The sequence below is a fragment of the Elephas maximus genome, chromosome 3 (assembly GCF_024166365.1).
Source record: "Elephas maximus indicus isolate mEleMax1 chromosome 3, mEleMax1 primary haplotype, whole genome shotgun sequence".
Classification (NCBI taxonomy): domain Eukaryota; kingdom Metazoa; phylum Chordata; class Mammalia; order Proboscidea; family Elephantidae; genus Elephas; species Elephas maximus.
In genome coordinates this window covers 29,297,077-29,315,813 of record NC_064821.1, presented here as the reverse complement: position 1 = coordinate 29,315,813, position 18,737 = coordinate 29,297,077, and the positions used below count along the sequence as shown (strand labels likewise).

Below are 18,737 nucleotides of genomic sequence, written 5' to 3'. Positions count from 1 at the left end.
CTGACGGATTCCAAATGTATGACATTCTGGAAAAGGCAAAACTATAAAGTTAGTAGAAAGGTCAGTGATTGCAAAGGGCTCAGGAAGGAGTCACAATGATAGTCCTCCCTCCCTCCCCAGCCTCTTCTGAATCTGGCTTGACTTTGTGGCAGTTCCCTGTTGATATACTGTTGCAACCATTTTTGCATTATCTTCAGCAAAATTTTACTTGTGTATGATATTAATGATAACCAAAAACCAAACCCACGGCAGTCGAGTCGATCCCGACTCAGAGTGACCCTACAGGACAGAGTAGAACTGCCCCATAGAGTTTCCAAGGAGCGCCTGGTGGATTTGAACTTCCAACCTTTTGTTTAGCAGCTGTAGCTCTTAACCACTACGCCACCAGGGTTTCCTGATATTAATGATATGCGATAATTTCCACATTCTGTTGGCTCACCTTTCTTTGGAGTGGGCACAAATATGGATCTCTTCCGGTTGGTTGGCCAGGTAAGTGTCTTCCAAATTTCTTGGCATAGATGAGCGAGCACCTCCAGTGCTGCACCTGTTTGTTGAAACATCTCATTTGGTATATCATCAATTCCCAGAGCCTTATTTTTTTGCCAGTGCCTTCACCGCACCTTGGATTTCTTCTTTCTATACCTTTCGTTCTTGATCATATGCTACTTCCTGAAATGGATGAACGTTGACCAATTCTTTTGGTACAGTGACTCTGTGTATTTCTTCCATCTTCTTTAGATGCTTTCTTCGTCGTTAAATATTTTGCCCATGTTGTCATTTGTAGGTGGTTAATAGGCCCAAGCAGAGGGCTTCCCTGTGGCCACAGGTGAGAAGAGGTGGAGAGCTGTCTTGGTTGGAAGTTGTCCTGATTGAAGAACTGTACCCTATCTTCTGAGTTGTACCCATTTATTTCCAAGTTGATCCTGATCCTGAGTTGTAACCTGTTACTTCCCTAATCAACCCCACAGTCTCGAGTATGGTCTGTGAGTTCTGTGTGGCCATTGCAACAAATTATCTAACCCAGCAGAGAAGTAGAGTGCCGTGGAAAGGATGGCTGGTGTCCAAATTGGTAAAAACATCGGAGAGTGGAGGTATCTGTGCCCTTCACCTCACAGGAATCAGCTTTGTGCTGTTGATGGTGATTCGCATTATCCCCCTGAAGTTAGGCAGCTTCTGACATAGCTACACGCTTACACCACCCCACCCCGCCATTAACCCTGTTGGACACGTAGGTTATTTCTGATTTTTGCCACTCTGATGAGCATCCTTTGCTAAATCTTTGTATCTGTCCATGACAAACTCCCAGGGATGTCATGGTTGGGCCAAAAGACGTGCAAAGTCTGAGGCCTTTGATGCCAAATTTCCAAAACTCCCTCCAGTAAGATTGGGCTGATTTACACTCCAGCGAGTGAATCTGTGGCTCATTCTGCCCACCATTTCCTGATACAAATGAGAAAACTGAAGCCTGGGAGAGGAGCAGCTTCCCAAGGTCTCAGTGCTGGGTGCGTACAGACTCCCAGGCTGGCGAATTGACGGAGCTATAATTTGAGCCCAGGGGCCTCGGTCTTGCCCACCACATAGATGTTGTGATGTACACCCATCCTGCCTTTTTTCCACGAGTGTATACATACAGTCAAGGAGCCTTGTTGGCGCAGTGAGTAAGCACTCAGCTGTTAACCGAAAGATCAGTGGTTCAAACCCACCAGCTCCTCCATGGGAGAAAGATGTGGCAGTCTGCTTCCATAAAGATTTACAGCCTTGGAAACTCTATGGGGCAGTTCTACTTTGTCCTATAGGGTCGCTATGAGTTGGAATTGACTTGACTGCAATGAGTCATCATCAGCATACATACAGTCTGCCACCCGTCCGTGAATTTGTCCTACTTTGATGGCTTTTGCATTGTTATGATGGTGGAAACTATGCCACCAGTATTTCAAAACCAGCAGGGTCACCCATGGTGAACAGGTTTCAGTGGCGCTTCTAGACTAAAACAGAGTAGGAAGAAAGGCCTGGAAATCTACTTCTGGGAAATTAGCCAGTGAAAATCCTAGAATCGCAGAATATTGTTTAAGACTTTAGCTTGCTTGCTTTGGACGTGTCATCAGGAAGGACTGATGGCTGGGAAGGACACCGTAGAGAGGAAGGAGACCCTTAGTGAGATGTACTGGCCCACGGCCACAACAATGGGCTCAGACAGACCAATGATCATGAAGATGGCACAGGACTGGGCAAAGTTTCGTTCTGATGTACATAGAGTTGCCATGAGTCGGAGTTGCCTCAGTGGCAGCTAACAGTAGAGCAACACATACATAGCCTTTTTTTTTTTTTTTTTAATGTGGAATCTGCCTCAACCTTGAAAGTTTTAATGATGTGGAAAAATAATCCCAGCACGTTGCTAAGTGGACACAGAAGCTTTTGAAGTTAGGCATTCAGAGCAGTTCCAACTTTTGAAAACCTAGCACAGATAACTTGTTTTGTAGAGAAAGATGATTGGTTGGTAGTTCACAAAAGTGCTAGCAGCAGTAAGCTTCCAGGTTAATTAAAATTTTTTTTCTTATTTAGGCTTTTCTGAAATTTTTCACAAATTGTCTATAATGAGCATGTATTCCTTTGGTCCTCAGGAAAAAAAAAATTTTTTTTTTTTAAAGAAAATAGAGGAGTTTATAATGGGTTTTTAAAGATTGCCTGGGGTCCTGAGGGCAGGCGCCTGGGATGAGTTACAAGCGCTGTCCCCAGCCGGGCCTCTGCATTCTTAGGGAGCGTTTTCTTGCAGTCTCAGCAGAAGCTCCTTGCTGGGCCTGGCGGGGATACTGGAAACCACTACCTCATCTTGGACTGGACAAATGAGAGATAATTTGGGGAAACAAAGAGCAGCCCTGACCCGAAACTTAGCCAGGACCTTGGGGTCATGAAAACTGGTCCCACCCAGCGTAGGAATTTCCTTTGCAGGCTGCTTTCAGAGTGTTTTCTGTGATTCTTAAAAAACCTGGGAGAGTTTCTGTAGCAACTTCTTGGTGCTCTTACTCTGTGCCAGGTACTAAACTAATGGTCTGGAACTTTCCCTTCCATCCTTGGCGGTAGGTGCTATTGTTATTCCCATCCGCAGGATGGGGAACCTGAGGCCCAGGGGACAACCTAGCCCAGGGAGCGGAAGAGTTGAGGTTTGAAGGCCAGTCTCCAGACTCCAAAACCAGAATGCCTTTCTTTCTTTCTTTTTATAATTGATTTTATTTTTGTTGTTGAGAATATACAAAGCAGACCATACACCAATTCAATAATTCCTACATGTAAAGTTCAGTGACACTATTTACATTCTTCAAGTTGTGCAACCATTCTCTTCTTCTTTTTTGAGTTGTCCTTCCCTCATTAACATAAACTCACTGCCCTCTAGGGTTTCTATCTCATCTTTTGAGTTGCTCTTGTCAATTTGATCCCATATAGATAGATCTTAAAAGAGTACAATGCTCAAGGCAAACATTTTTTACTAGTTAAGCTAAACTATTGTTTGGTTTTTAGAAGGCTTCAGGGGATATTTTTGGTTTAAGTTTTAAAGATTATCTCTGGGCAATAGTTTCAGGAGTTCACCAACCTCCATAGCTCCAGAAAGCTTGGATTCTGTAAGAATTTAAAATTCTGTTCTACATTTTCCCCCTTTTGATCAGAATTCTTCTATAAAATCTTTAATAAAAATGTTCAGTAATCGTAGCTGGGCAACATCCTGTTCTTCTGGTCTCATGGTAAAGGATGCAGTTGTTCATGAAGGCCATAAGTCACACATTCCATTTCCTCCTCCTGTTCCTGACTCTCCTTCTTCCTTGGTTTCTCCAGCATGCCTTTCTTATGATTGGCATCTGTCCATTCATTTACTCCTTTTTTTCATTCAACAATGAGCACTCAGTATATGCCAACCACTGTGCCAAATACAACAGACGCAGTCCCTGCCATCCTGAATGCACACCTTCTAGGGACCCACATGTGTAAACAGACAGTGACAATACTGGACCCAGCTTCTTTCTGAGAACACAGGATGACGGGACTTTTACTACCTCACAAAACAACCTGGTCTACTATTGATGGACTCTGGTCTGATCCCCTTATTCCTTGGGCTGGGAAGTGCTCAGGCCTTCAAGGAGCAAATGGGACTGTCTGAGCACATAGCAATTACGTCCAGAAGTCCAGCCTGAGGTCTGCATTACTGTCTCCTCTACCCAGACCTGGCTTCTGGAGTCTTACAGGGGCAGGCTCTGGCTCTGCATCCAGCAGAACTTCTAACACCTGAAGTTGCAGGAGAAGCATCACCTGACACCTTCTCGAAGGACCGATGCAGCAGTGTCCATCATTTAAAAACAAAATGAGCTCATGGCCTTTCATCATACCCAGAAACCCACGTTTAATGTTAAAACATCCAAACCTTATAAAAATTCTTAGCAACCTAGAAAGAGTCCCTTTTTTTAAATATTTTTATTTATTGCGCTTTAAGTGAAAGTTTATAAATCAAGTCAGCCTTTCACATAAAAGCTTATATACACCTTGCTATGTACTCCTAGCTGTTCTCACCCTAATGAGACAGCACACTCCTCCTCTCCACCCTGTATTCCCCGTGTCCATTCAACCAGCTTCTGTCCCCCTCTGCTTTCTCATCTCCCACCAGACAGGAGCTGCCCACATAGTATCATGTGTCTACTTGAGCCAAGAAGCTCAATCCTCACCAGTATCATTTTCTGTCATATAGTCCAGTCCAATCCCTGTCTGAAGAGTTGGCTTCAGGAATGGTTCCAGTCTTTGGCTATCAGAAGGTCTGGGGACCATGATCTCTGGGGTCCCTCTAGTCTCAGTCAGACCATTAAGTCTGGTCCTTTTAGGAGAATGTGAAGTCTGCATCCCAGTGTTCTCCTGGTTCATCAGGGATTCTCTGTTGTGTTCCGTGTCAAGGCAGTTATCCGTTGTAGCCAGGCACCATCTAGTTCCTCCGGTCTCAGGCTGATGTAGTCTCTGTTTATGTGGCCCCTTCTGTCAAAAGACAGTCCCTTTTAACCCCACACATTCCTCCATATTTTTTCTATCTTATATTAACCATTATAATTTATTATTATTTTGGGAGGCAGTGGTGGTTGAGTGATAGAATTCTTGCCTCCCATGCAAGAGACCTGGGTTGGATTCCTGGCCAATGCTCCTTAAGCACAGCCACCACCCATCTGTAAGTGGAGGCTTGCGTGTTGCTATAATGCTGAACATATTTCACGGGAGCTTCCAGACCAAGATGGACTACAGAGAAAGGCCTGGAAATCTACTTCTGAAAATCAGTCAGTGAAAACCAATGGTCCTATCTGCAACTGATCATGGACGGGTAGAGCAGGTCCGGGTAGCATTTTATTCTGTTGTGCAGGGGTTGGTCATGAGTCAGGGGCCAACTTGATGGCAGCTAACACCCATACCAAACCCACTGCCTTTGAGTCAATTCGGACTCATAGCAACCCTACAGGATGGAGAAGTGCCCAATAGCGTTTCCAAGGTTGTAATCGTTATACCATATGATCAGGAACTGATGGTACTGAAGCAAGAAGTCCAAGCTGCTCTGAAGGCATTGGCAAAAAACAAGGCTCCAGGAATTGATGGAATATCAATTGAGATGTTTCAACAAACAGATGCAGCGCTGGAGGTGCTTGCTTGTCCATACCAAGAAATACGGAAGGCAGTTTCCTGGCCAACTGACCGGAAGAGATCCATATTTATGCCGAGCCCCAAGAAAGGTGATCCAACCGAATGTGGAAATTAAAGAACAATATCGTTAATATCACACACAAGCAAAATTTTACTGAAGATCATTCAAAAATGGCTGCAGCAATATATCAACAGAGAACTGCCAGAATTCAGGCCAGTTTCAGAAGAGGACATGGAACCAGGGATATCATTGCTGATGTCAGATAGATCCTGGCTGAAAGCAGAGAATACCAGAAGGATGTTTGCCTGTGTTTTATTGACTATGCAAAGGCATTCCACTGTGTGGATCATAACAAATTATGAATAACATTGCGAAGAATGGGAATTCCAGAACACTTAATTGTGCTCATGAGGAAACTTTACATAGATCAAGAAGCAGTTGTTTGGACAGAACAAGGGGATACTGATTGGCTTAAAGTCAGGAAAGGTATGCATCAGGGTTGTATTTTTTCACCATACCTAGTCAATCCGTATGCTGAGGAAATAATATGAGAAGCTGGACTATAAGAAGAAGAACGCAGCATCAGGATTGGAGGAAGACTCATTAACAACCTGCATTCTGCAGATGACGCAACCTTGCTTGCTGAAAGTGAAGAGGACTTGAAGCACTTACTAATGAAGATCAAAGACCACAGCCTTCAGTATGGATTACACCTCAACATAAAGAAAACAAAAACCCTCAAAACTGGACCAATGAGCAACATCATGATAAATGGAGAAAAGATTGAAGTTGTCAAGGATTTCATTTTACTTGGATCCACAATCAACAGCCATGGAAGCAGCAGTCAAGAAATCAAATGACGCATTACCTTGGGTGAATCTGCTGCAAAGGACCTCTTCAAAGTGTTGAAGAGCAAAGATGTCACCTTGAAGACTAAGGTACGCCTGACCCAAGCCATGGTATTTTCAATCGGATCATATGCATATGAAAGCTGGGCAATGAATAAGGAAGACCAAAGAAGAATTGATGCCTTTGAATTGTGGTGTTGGCGAAGAATATTGAATATACCATGGACTGCCAAAAGAACGAACAAGTCTGTCTTGGAAGAAGTGCAGCCAGAATGCTCCTTAGAGGCAAGGATGGCGAGGCTGCGTCTTACATACTTTGGACATGCTGTCAGGAGGGGTCAATCCCTGGAGAAGGACATCATGCTTGGCAGAGTACAGGGTCAGCAGAAAAGAGGAAGACCCTCAGCGAGGTGGATTGACACAGTGGCTGCAACAATGAGCTCAAGCATAACAATGATTGTAAGGAGGGCTCAGGACCGGGCAGTGTTTTATTCTGTTGTGCATAGGGTCGCTATGAGTCGGAACTAACTTGATGGCGCCTAACAACAACAACAATAACAATCTTTATGGAAGCAGGGGGCCACATCTTTCTCCTGGGAATAGCTCATGGGTTTGAACACCCAATCTTTTGGTTAGCCACTGAGCACTTAAACGGTGTGCCACTGGGGCTCCTTAACACGGTAGAATTGCCCTATAGGGTTTCTAAGTCTGTAATCTTTAAGGAAGCAGACTGCCACATCTTTCTCCCAAGGAGGAGCTGGTGGGTTCACATCGCCAACTTTTCAATTAACAACCAAGCGCTTCACCACTGCACCACCAGGTCTCCTCATTATTACTATAGTAATTATTATTTTTAACCATCTGGATGTCTTAGTTAGCTAGTGCTGCTGTAACAGAAAAACCACGAGCGGATGACTTTCAAAACAGAAATTTATTCTCTCACAGTTTAGGAGGTTAGAAGTGCGAATTCAGGGTGCCAGCTCCAGAAGTCTTTCTCTCTTTGTCGGTACTAGGGTAAGGTCCTCGTCATCAATCTTCTGCAGTCTAGGAGCCTCTCACCCCAGGGACCCCGAGTTCAAAGGACATGCTCCGCTCCTTGTGCTTATTTCTTGGGGGTATGAGGTCCCCATTTCTCTGCTTGCTTCTCTCTCCTTTTATCTCTTGTAAAAGGTGATGTAGGCCACACCCCTGGGATACTTCTCTTACATGGGATCAGGGCTGTGACCTGAGTAAGGCTGTTGCATCCCACCCTAATCCCCTTTAACATAACCTAATCTTGCCTCATTAGCCACAAGCAGAGATTAGGATTCACAACACATAGGAAAATTATATCAAATCACAGAATGGAGGGCAATCACACAATACTGGGAATCAGGGCCTAGCCAAGTTGACATATATTTTGGGGGGACACAATTCAGTCCGTAACACTGGGTCCTCTCCACAGGAATGCCTGTCCCAGGAGTGCAGGGATTCCTGTCTGCTTTGTTCACTTGTGTTTCTTCAGTTCTTGGCACACAGTAGGTGCTCAATAAAGATTGGTTGACTCTTTATTATAGCTTCAATGAAATGATGAAGGACTTGTGTTCTGAATTTTAGCAACCTGGGAGTCAACCCCCTTTCTGCCCTCACTGACTGTGGGAACCTAAGCACTTCACTGGGCCTCTGTAGGCCTCAGTCTTATCTGCAAAATGGGCTTAAGAATAGTTTTCGCTCTTGAGCTGGGGTGAGGAATCAGCAGAGAAGCTGCAGGCAGAGGGCGGCCCAAGGTCAGCGCTCCACCCCAAGGCTGTTTTTGTACAGCCCTGGGCTCGCCTTTGAAGTAAGAATAAAAGTGAGAGACTTAGGAGGGAAGAGATAGCCAGAATGAGCCCGAGCTGAGCAGGAAGGTGATCGGCAGTGCTGATAAAACAAAGCAAAACCGTCACCCAACTAGTAAGCATTTCCTTTGTGGCCTTGAGGAAACGGGCTACAATCTTACTTTGTGGCTAGAAACCACAAAGGAGGTTCCTGTTGTGGGTTCCCCCCAACACATCAGAAGGTTTTGCTCCTGGGTCTGCCTCTCTGAGGTCTGGGCCTCCCTCTTCAAGACCTCTCCTCTCCTCTCTGTTCCACCCCTGCTGATCTTTTTACCCCCAGTCCCCTAAAACTCTCTTCTTTGCACATGCTGCCTTCTCGATGCTGGGGAGGCTTTGTCTTAGTTTGGGTTCCCTAAAAGCCAATGCTGAGGTGAAAATTTGAGTACAAGTGATTTTCCTGGGAGATGACCCAGGAAGGGAAAGCAGCCAGGAAAGGGTGTGTTAAAGGGCAGGCTACCACCCTGGGCAACTGGGGCCCAGTCCTGCTGGGAACCTCTGGGAGGTAGTGGAGGACGCATACCTGAGAGTCATTCCACCAAATGTTGAGGGAGCTGGGTGGGGTACTGATCCAGCTCCTGTCAGTCACTGATGGAGAGCTGCTCCCAAGGATTATTAATTCTCTGACACTTCTGTCCTGCTTTGTGCAGCCACCAGAGAAAACCACTTGGCAAAGACATACAGATGCTGGCACTTGGAAGGGGGGACTACCAGGATCTTAATGGCAAGGTCCATGTCTGCTGTGCTCCTATTCATCCCTCAGCTTTCAGGCTCACCTCCATAGTTAGCCTTCCCTGATTTCTCTACCCGTTTATACATGTTCATCATAAAGAGAAAATCACTTTGCTTCCCCTGGAATTCTGATTCCTGGGTTCATGAAACTGGGGTGACTCACCCAGGCCATCTGCCCTTAGGTGTCCATTTGAACCTTGAAGGAACTGATTCCCTGGAATTACCTTCAGGTCAAGCGGCAGCTTAGTAGGAAGCTACAGAGCTTTGGAATACTTGCCTGAGCCAGGCATACACAGGTGGCAAGGCCCAAGGGGCTGAGAGGCCAAGGAACCAGGAATCAGAAGCTGAAGAGACGAGGAACCCAGGAAGCAGAGCTGCCTCAGTCTCAAAGGGTGGAGTCGCCCCTCAGATGGACGAGGAGAATGGGGCCACCCAAGTCTGAGGGGGCAGAGTTGCTGTTCCAGTGGACCTGGAAGACTGAGTTGAAGCCTGGGGCCAAGGGGCCTCCACCTAGAATCAGGAGAGTGCAGCCAACACCCAGAGTCTGTAGGGCAGGGCCATTACCTAAATGGCCTCAGAGAAGAGAAGATTACTTTCAAACCTTGACAGCTAATATAAAGTATTCTGTTGACTTGCTTGGTGCCTGTTATCCCTTCTTTCCCTCCAAATTCTCCTATTTGTAATGGAAATGTCTAGTTCGGTGCCTGTTTCAACATTGCACTTTGGAAGCAGATAACTTGCATTCTAGATTTCGCAGATAAAGGGAAATTTTTGGATTTTGGACTTGGACTTGATTTAAGACTTTTGCTATGCTATGACAAGGTGAATGTATTTTACATGTGGTAAAGACATGAATTTTGGGGGGACAAAGGGTAGAATGGCATGGATTGAATTGTGTTCCCCCAAAATATGTATCAACTTGTCTAGGCCATGATTCCCAGTATTGTGTGATTGTCCACCATTTCATCATTTGATGTGATTTTCCTATATGTTGTAAATCCTACCTTTATGATGTTAACAAGGTGAGATAAGTGGTAGTTATGTTAATGAGACAGGACTCAATTTATAAGATTAGGTTGTATTTTACTTCAATCTCTTTTGAGATATGAAAGAGAGAAGTGAGCAGAGAGACAAGGGGACATCATACCACCAAGAAAGTAGCGCCAGAAGCAGATCTCGTCCTTTGGACCTGAGGTTCCTTCGAGGAGAAGCTCCTAGATCAAGGGAAGATTGATGACAAGGACCTTCCCCCAGAACTGAAACAGACAGAAAGCCTTCCCCTAGAGCTGGCCCACTGAATTTGGACTTTTAGCCTCCTAAAGGAAACCCTGGTGACGTAGTGATTAAGTGCTATGGCTGCTAACCAAAAGGTCAGGAGTTCAAATCCACCAGGTGCTCCTTGAAAATTCTATGGGGCAGTTCTACTCTGTCCTACAGGGTTGCTATGAGTCAGAATTGACTCGACAGCAATGGGTTTGGTTTTGGTTTGGAAACTGGAAAAGAATAAATTTCTCTTTGTTAAAGCCATTCACTTGTGGTATTTCTGTTATAGCAGCACTAGATAACTAAGACAAAGGGGGCTCTCAATAAGTTATTTCCTGAAAAAATGATTAATTTGGAAATAAAGGCCTAGCAACATTGCATTGTGCATCTCAATAACTAGAAGTTTTGATAAAAGAATCACTGTTACCCAAGTTGGGAAAAAAATCCCAACTCCTCTTAATTTAGCACACTAGATGAATACATATTTTGGATTTATATTCTAAACTCTATTACAGTTGGGGTTTTGGGGGATTACAGTATGGTCATTCCATTTCCTAGGAAATGGAATTTCTGATTCAGCAAGTGATATTTGCTCTGGGCATATATTTCTGAGTGAATACCAAACTGTCCCTGGTGGGTTAATTCAACTCTGCTTTACTTGACCTCCAGGGAGCCCCTTGCTAGGGATATCTGGAACCCAATGGGTTTCCTCACCTTCAGATTTAGAGGAAAAGAGCTCAGCTGTGAGTACTAATTTCCGAAAGGCCGATAGTTCAAACCAATTTGTTGTTGTTGTTATTGGGTGCCAGAGAGTGGGTTCCAACTCACAGAACAAAACACTGCCCGGTCCTGCACCATCTTCACAATTGTTGTTACTCTTGAGCCCATTGTTGCAGCCACTGTGTCAATTCATCTCATTGACAGACTTCCTCTTTTCTACTGGCCCTCTACTTTACCAAGCATGATGCCCTTCTCCAGGGACTGGTCCCTCCTGATAATATGCTCAAAGTAAGTAAGATGAAGTCTTGCCATTCTCGCTTCTAATCAATTTCAATTTTTTGGATCCACAAGCCAATTTAGCTTACATTTATTAGGCACCTTCTGTTGGGATAGGACATTTGGGATGTAACGGTGACCAGGGCACTCCTAGAGAGCTCACAGCCCAATAGCAAAGGTAGAAATGAAACAAAATCCCAGTGCTGGTGTTTACCAAATGGGTACTCTGGGTCAGGTAGTCTTCTAAATGCTTTACATATTCATTACATTTTCCCAACTGTCCTATAAGGTAGTACCACTGTCAGCCTGTGGGACAAAGAATTCACTTGGCCTCTTGCCTCTGGTTTCTGAAAATAGCTCTTGGAATTTACCAGCAATCAAGGTTTTTTTTTTTGACAGTAACACTATGGTTTATTGAGCTGTGCCTTAGTACAGATGCTGGGGCTTGCCCACGGTGCTTTTGATGTACAAAGCTCAGACATTTTGCCAATTCTTCTTTAGCAGTGAAACCAGGGACTGAATGTCGTACATGCGTTCATCGTCTGTCATCTTCACATGGCTGATGGCCACTGCCAGACACAGCACATTCTTCACCTGGAACTTGATGGTGGACTTCACCTCGTCTACTTTGGCCGCTATGCTCTCATTGTGGGTAAAAAGGGAACGGAATTTGCCAGCCTTGTTCAGGCCCAGACCCAAGATTCATGCGATCTGCTTGACCAGGGACTCAGAGGCCAAAAAGGCATCATACTTCTTGGCCAGCTTTCTGACCAGCTTCTTATTCTTGTTGAGTTTCTTCAGTGCCTCGTTGTCCATGTGAAGGATAGCCACAGCCTCAGTTTCATCACAGTTTTGCTGGTCCCCAAGGATACACACAGAGAACTTGGGGTGGGGGGTGGACTTAAGTCTGACGATGCCCGAGCGGTGTTTGTCTTTCTGAGGGACATAGTTCTTCAAGCTAATCTGCAGCTCCACTGTTTCAAAAAACTTCCTGTGCTCGCGCTGGTTCCACCGCAGGACTTCCCGCACTGCCTTTTAGAGGGTGTCGCAAGAGACTTTGCTGCTCATGGTTCCTAGCACCGCAGTAACCAGAAAAGAGCAATCAAGGATCTTTTTGTTTTATAAAATAGACAGACAAAACTTAAAAAACCAAAAACCTGTTGCCATCAAGTCAATTCTGACTTTTAGTGACCCTACACACAAGGTGGAAAGGAAACCCTGGTGGCAGAGTGGTTAAGTGCTAAGGCTGCTAACCAAGAGGTCGGCAGTTCGAATCCACCAGGCGTTCCCTGGAAACTCTATGGGACAGTTCTTCTCTGTCCTATAGGGTCGCTATGAGTCGGAATCTACTCAACGGCAGTGGGTTTGGTTTTTTTTTTTTTTTACAGTTGGGGTAGAACTGCCTCATAGAATTCCCAAGAAATGGCTGGTGGATTTGAACTTCCAACCTTTTGGTTAGCAGCAGAGCTCTTTACCACCACACCATCAGGGCAACACTTAAACATGTTACACAGGCCCCAACCTGAGAACAGGCCTCAGGCAAGGAGGGGCTTGATGCATTCATGTATATTCATTGATTAGACCAATCATAACTATGTGTTAAGGCCTCAGTCATGCATGTGCATGAGGTCCCCAACCTCTTTTTGGGGCTTCCTGGAGTGGTGAGAACATACTAGCACAGGAGAGGGTGGCATGTCCCTGGGGATAATGAAAGCCTCATGTTGTCAGGGCCTCTCAGACCTTGCCTGATGAGTCTCTTAGCTTGTATCATTTCTGGTCAGAAAAACCAGGTAACTGTAATTATAGGTTGTTGTTGTTTGGTGCCTTCAAGTCGATTCTGACTCATAGTGACCCTATGTACAACTATCCTCACAATTGCTGCAGCCACTGTGTTAATTCATCTCATCAAAAGTCTTCCTCTTTTTTGCTGACCTTCTACTTTACCAAGCATGATGTCCTTCTTCAGGGACTGGTCCTTCTGACAACATGTCCAAAGTACATGAGCTGAAGTCTTGCCGTCCTTGGTTCTAAGGAGCACTCTGGCTGTACTTCTTCCAAGACAGACTTGTTCGTTCTTCTGACGGTCCATGGTATATTTAATATTTTTTGCTAACACCATAATTCAAAGGCATCAATTCTTTGGTCTTCCTTGTTCATTGCCCAGCTTTCTCCTGCATATGAGGTGAATGAAAATATCACAGCTTGGGTCACGCTTTGCCCTCAAAGTAACATCCTTGCTTTTTAGCACTTTAAAGAGGTCTTTTGAAGCAAATTTCCCCAGTCTGATCTCTTGACTGCTGCTTCCAAGGGCTTTGATTGTGACTATGTATGGTGAAAATATAAGTAATACCAAAAAAACCAAACCCTTTGCTGTTGAGTTGATTCAGACTCATAGGGACCCTATAGGATAAAGTAGAAATGCTCCATAGGGTTTCCAAGGCTGTAAATCTTTACAGAAGCAGACTGCCACGCCTTTCTTCTATGGAGTGGCTGGTGGGTTTGAACTGCAGCTGAGCACTTAACCACTGCACCATCAGTGTTCCTTAACTCTAGGTAATAGTCTCTATGAATTTTGTGAGCCATTATATATAATTAATGAACCCACAGCAGGCAATGAGCTAGCAGAGGCTGGGAGGACAGGGTCTTAACTTGTGAAGACACCAGCTCTGGGTGGCTGGTGGCCAGGGAATGGCTGCACGGGCAAATGACGAAGAAAGATAGAGTCCTTTAGCTTGTGACCTAGCCTCGGGTGGCCAGGGGTGAGGTCTGAGTGGTTAGGGTTAGAGAAAGGAGTGATAAATGTGGATTTGCCCATCTTATCCCGATAGCATCACACAGCCCCATCCTACAAATGAGAAAATACGCTTTTGACCACTATGATATACTGCCTTGCAATCTAGATGTCTTAATTTTAGCATAAAATTTAGGATAAGTGGTGCGGTGGTTGGACTGCACTGTGTGGCAAGAGTTACTAAAGGGTAATCCCAGTGGGCTATAGGGTGGAGAACATCCAGGTTCAGGATGCCTTGGGGGTTTCTTTCCCATGCCTCACTAAATCAGATGATAGGCAAACTCAGTGGTTCTGGCTGAATGTTGTAGTAGGTATTGCCTGGAACCTACCAGCCACAGAAGGACTCGATTTTGCTCAATGGCCCCCATAAAAGCCTGTTGCTGTCAAGTCGGTTTCTACTCATAGTGACCCTCTAGGACAGAATAGAACTGCCCGATAGGTTTTCCAAGACTGTAAGCTTTACGAAAGCAGATTGCTACATCTTTCTCCCATGGAGCAGCTGGTGGGTTGGAACTGCCGACATTTTGGTTAGCAACCAAGCACTTAACTAGGGCCCCATACCAAAATGGCCCCATACCAAAAACCAAAAAACCAGACCCATTGCCATCAAGTCGATTCCAACTCATAGAGACCCTACAGGACAAAGTAGAACTGCCCCATATGGTTTCCAAGGCTATAAATCTTTACAGAAGCAGACTGCTACATCTTCCTCCTGTGGAATGACTGGTGAGTTTGAACCACTGATCTTTCAGATAGCAACTGAGCACTTACCCACTGTGGCCACCAAGCAGCCCAGAAAACTTATGGCCAGCAGATGGCGCTGACAATGATATACACTCCAGGTACTCTGCACACCAGCAGGCGGAGCAGCCCGCCACCCCAGGGTTGCAAGGAGGATAGGCCTGCTTTCACCTACATGTCGACCCCCGGAAGGCAGGGGGTGTGGAGAAGAGAGAACTCTTTTGAAGGTTTCCTGCTCCACGCTCATGTTTATAATCCACTCTGATCGCTTCTTGGCCTTTTGGCTAAGATCATGTGTAAGTTCCATAGTTCTCTCTTTTAGGTTTTTTTTTTTAATGGTGCTGAAAATATATATGACAAAACATTTACCAATTCAACAATTTTTACACGTAGAATTCAGTGACCTTGATTACATTCTTCGTGCTGTGCAGCCATTATCACTATCCTTTTCCAAATTATTCCATTAACAGAAACTCAGTGCCCCCTTAGCAAAGGCTCCGCCTATGAAACCACTAATAAACTTTGGTCTCTATACGTTTGCCTCTTTCATATAAGTGAGATCATACGGTACTTGTCGTTTCATGACTGACTCATTTTACTCAGCATAATGTTTTCAAGGTTCACCCATGTTGTGGCATGCATCAGGACTTCATTTCTCCATATGGCTGAATAATTTTGTGTGCATGTACCCTCCACGTGTCTGTCAGTTTGTCATACTGTGGGGGCTTGCGTGTTGCTGTGATGCTGGAAGCTATGCCACCAGTATTCAGATACCAGCAGGGTCACCCATGGAGGACAGTTTTCAGCTGAGCTTCCTGACTAAGACAGACTAGGAAGAAGGACTCTGCAGTCTACTTCTGAAAAGCATTAGCCAGTGAAAACCTTATGAATAGTAGCGGAACGTTGTCTGATATAGTACAGGAAGATGAGCCCCCCAGGTTGGAAGGCACTCAAAAGATGACTGGGGAAGAGCTGCCTCCTCAAAGTAGAGTTGACCTTAATGACGATGTGGATGGAGTAAAGCTTTTGGGACCTTCATTTACTGATGTGGTGGGACTCAGAATGAGAAGAAACAGCTGCAAACATCCATTAATAATCGGAACCTGGAATGTATGAAGTATGAATCTAGGAAAATTAAAAATCGTCAAAAATGAAATGGAATGCATAAACATCGATATCCTAGGCATTAGTGAGATGAAATGGACTGGTATTGGCCATTTTTAATTGGACAATCATATAGTCTACAGTGCTGGGAATGACAGCTCAAAGAGGAATGGTGTTGCATTCATTGTCAAAAAGAAAGTTTCAAGATCTATCCTGAAGTACAACTCTGTCAGTGATAGGATAATATCCATACGCCTATAAGGAAGACCAGTTAATACGACTATTATTCAAATTTACGCACCAACCAGTAGGGCCAAAGATGACGAAATAGAAGATTTTTATCAGCTGCTGCAGTCTGAAATTGATTGAACATGCAATCAAGATGCATTGATAATTACTAGCGATTGGAATGCGAAAGTTGGAAACAAAGGAGAAGGATCAGTAGTTGGAGAATGTGGCCTTGGTGATAGAAACAATGCTGGAGATCGAGTGATAGAATTTTGCAAGGCCAACAACTTCTTCATTGCAAATACTTTCTTTCAGCAACATAAACAGCGACATGGACCTCACCAGATGGAACACACAGATCAAATTGACTACATCTGTGGAAAGAGACGATGGAAAAGCTCAATATCATCAGTCAGAGCAAGGCCAGGGGCCGACTGTGGAACAGACCATCAATTGCTCATATGCAAGTTCAAGCTGAAACTGAAGAAAATCAGAGCAAGTCCACAAGAAACAAAATATGACCTTGAGTACATCCCACCTGAATTTAGAGACCATCTCAAGAATAGATTTGATGCATTGAACACTAGTGACCACAGACCAGATGGGTTGTGGAATGACACCAAGGACATCATCCATGAACAAAGCAAGAGGTCACTGAAAAGACAGGAAAGAAAGAAAAGACCAAGATGGATGCCAGAGGAGACTCTGAAACTTGCTCTTGAGCGTTGAGCAGCTAAAGCTAAAGGAAGAATTGTTGAAGTAAAAGAACTGAACAGAAGATTTCAAAGGGCGGCTCAAGAAGATAAAGTATTATAATGACATGTGCAAAGAGCTGGAGATGGAAAACCAAAAGGGAAGAACACTCTCGGCATTTCCCAAACTGAAAGAACCGAAGAAAAAATTCAAGCCTCGAGTTGCAATAGTGAAGGATTCTATGGGGAAAATATTAAACGACGCAGGAAGCATCAAAAGAAGATGGAAAGAATACACAGAGTCATTATACCAAAAAGAACTAGTCAATGTTCAACCATTTCAAGAGGTGTCATATGATCAGGAACCGATGGTACTGAAGGAAGAAGTCCAAGCTGCTCTGAAGGCATTGGTGAAAAACAAGGCTCCAGGAATTGATGGAATATCAATTGAGATGTTTCAACAAACAGATGCAGCGCTGGAGGTGATCACTCATCTATGCCAAGAAATATGGAAGACAGTTTCCTGGCCAACTGACCGGAAGAGATCCATATTTATGCCTAGTCCCAAGAAAGGTGATCCAACCGAATGTGGAAATTATAGAACAATATCGTTAATATCACACACAAGCAAAATTTTACTGAAGATCATTCAAAAATGGCTGCAGCAGTGTATCGACAGGGAACTGTCAGAATTCAGGCCAGTTTCAGAAGAGGACATGGAACCAGGGATATCATTGCTGATGTCAGATGGATCCTGGCTGAAAGCAGAGAATACCAGAAGGATGTTTGCCTGTGTTTTATTGACTATGCAAAGGCATTCCACTGTGTGGATCATAACAAACTATGGATAACATTGCAAAGAATGGGAATTCCAGAACACTTAATTGTGCTCATGAGGAAACTTTACATAGATTAAGAGGCAGTTGTTCGGATAGAACAAGGGGATACTGATTGGTTTAAAGCCAGGAACGGTGTGCATCAGGGTTGTATTCTTTCACCATACCTATTTAACCTGTATACTGAGCAAATAATCCGAGAAGCTGGACTATATGAAGAAGAACGGGGCATCAGGGTTGGAGGAAGACTCATTAACAACCTGTGTTCTGCAGATGACACAACCTTGCTTGCTGAAAGTGAAGAGGACTTGAAGCACTTACTAATGAAGATCAAAGACCACAGCCTTCAGTATGGATTGCGTCTCAACATAAAGAAAACAAAAATCCTCACAACTGGACCAATGAGCAACATCATGATAAATGGAGAAAAGACTGAAGTTGTCAAGGATTTCATTTTACTTGGATCCACAATCAACAGCCATGGAAGCAGCAGTCAAGAAATCAAAAGAGTCATTGCTTTGGGTGAATCTGCTGCAGAGGACCTCTTTAAAGTGCTGAAAAGCAAAGATGTCACCCTGAAGACTAAAGTGCGCCTGACCCAAGCCATGGTATTTTCAATCGCATCAAATGCATGTGAAAGCTGGACAATGAATAAGGAAAACTGAAGAATTGATGCCTTTGAATTGTGGTGTTGGCGAAGAATACTGAATATACCATGGACTGCCAAAAGGACGAACAAATCTGTCTTGGAGGAAGTACAACCAGAATGCTCCTTAGATGCAAGGATGGCGAGACTGCATCTTACATACTTTGGACATGTTGTCAGGAGGGATCAGTCCCTGGAGAAGGACATCATGCTTGGCAGAGTACGGGGTCGGTGGAAAAGAGGAAGACCCTCAATGAGGTGGATTGACTCAGTGGCTGCAACAATGAGCTCAAGCATAACAACGATTGTAAGGATGGCGCAGGACCGGGCAGTGTTTTGTTCTGT

The 18,737-nt window shown here is 44.4% G+C and overlaps 1 pseudogene; it reads right to left on the bottom strand.

Moving 5' to 3' along the window:
- Positions 1-11,780: 11,780 nt before the first annotated feature.
- Positions 11,781-12,422, bottom strand: LOC126071614 (60S ribosomal protein L10a-like; annotated as a pseudogene).
- Positions 12,423-18,737: the final 6,315 nt, after the last annotated feature.